This window comes from Egretta garzetta, unplaced genomic scaffold (assembly GCF_000687185.1).
Source record: "Egretta garzetta isolate BGI_Z169 unplaced genomic scaffold, ASM68718v1 scaffold5, whole genome shotgun sequence".
Lineage (NCBI taxonomy): Eukaryota > Metazoa > Chordata > Aves > Pelecaniformes > Ardeidae > Egretta > Egretta garzetta.
Window position 1 is genome coordinate 4,696,846 of NW_009259707.1, and position 1,866 is coordinate 4,698,711.

Here is a 1,866-nt window from a genome sequence, read left to right on the forward strand (position 1 = left end):
GCTCAGACTTCTTCATGCTGGTCAAGATAAATATAAAGCTCCCTAGCCCTGAAATCACCATAGTGAGGTTGCCATGGTAAAAAAGGAAAAAAAAAAAAGTTCAGTCCATCACAGATTAGGCTAAAACCTGATACAAAGAGAGACACTAGCATTGCACCAAGACACAGAAACATGCCTGTGACGTTCTCCAAATTACCATGATCTGGGTAATGTTTAGATTTTTTAAAACATCCTGTTCTGTTCATTTTTCTAACAAGACACATTGGGATTCTGTCTTACAGGAAGATGTTCTGAGAACAGGGCTGGGAAATTGGAGCTTCCTAAACATCTAACTCAAGTATTGATGCCGAGCCATGACAGAAGCAGAAATCCCGGTCCACACTACTCGTATTAATGCTTCGTGACCTGGCCTGCAAAAGAGAAGGATCTCTCATCCAAAATCTAGATCCCATCTCCACATTTCAGTTCCACTGTTGATAACCAGGCAGCTTAATTACCGCCCAGAGTGATTATGAGGCTGGGTTATTTAAGGTTTGAAAAGCTCTATGGAGGTTCTAATAACAGAATGTCAATCACGTTACAGCAATAGAGATGTACGAGGTGCTCTGCCCACGGACACAGGCAGTAAGCTTCTATGGACACCACAACTACCCAAATCCAGAAATTTCCTGGCCCATCGTGCACATCCAGGCCGTGCACATGCCCTTGGAGAGCCCTTCGGCTCCCTGTGAAAAGCGTAAATCGTGGATTGTGCCTACTGCGGTTTAGTGTTCTCTCGGCTGCAGAATCCCACCTGGGCAGGACTCCGGGAGGGAGAGGGCAGGCTGCCCAGTGGCCAGTCCACCTCAAGGAACTTCACTTATTGCTCAGTAACATATTTTTTTGTTCTGTTCTGAGTGACTATCCACATTCCAAGCGACGAGCAGCCCACCAAGACACAGGGTCCTGAAATCTCACAGAGCAGCACTACAGCTTTGCGAAGCACAGCATTAGGTCCTAAGACTGGAGAAACCACACATCCCCCCTCGGATGTAAGGAGAGATGGCCACCTTGCTGCTCTCGGGTGTACCCGATGCTGTGTGCTCCAGTAGTTCTAGGCAGGTCCTCTTTGGCCATTTCTCAGCGTGCCCATCCAGAGTCCAGCTCTGATTTGGAAACTGTCTGGGTTGATACTGCTTTTCTCGTCATCATACCTGATGGGGAGGCTGAGGGGGGGTTGGCCATTAAAAAAAAAACAAAACTGAACAAAAAACTGGGGGTTCAACGTGGATAGTTTCTTCCTCTGTAAACGAAGTATCAAAGCAATACTGTCATGTGCAAATGCGTTTTCAGGAAGAACAGAGGAAGGTGAACCTATGAAGATGAGCTGGATCAGCACCTGTAGCAGGGATTTAGGGCAAGAGCTTTATAAGATGTCTCACGTTAGGGCTAAGAGCCCTCCTAGCCTGCTCAGCGGGTGACAGACACTGAAGAGCTTCTCAGTGGATTACACACCACTGTTCATTCAGGTGGGGGATGCGAGACCCCACGCCATTTCCAGGGATCTGCCACAACAGGACCGTGCCCTCGCGTGCAGCTGCCAGGAGCTTCAGTACGGTTTGGCGGAAGGAACCGGCTTGACTCTCAGTTATCGAGCATCATGCAGGGCTGTGCCTAGGTATGCCCTCACCAAGCCTAGGGATTAGTTTTTGCTATGGAGATGGCAAGTTCTGCTGCTCTCCCAAAGAGCCCTCTCTGGTGCCTTGGCACAGCCCAACAAGGGAGCAGAGCTGCAGCCCGGAGGGGCAGCACTGGCAGCATCCTGGCCGCATCCTCGCAGCATCCTCACATGTGGCTCCGCTACAGGGAGGCTGGCGGCTGCGGCTG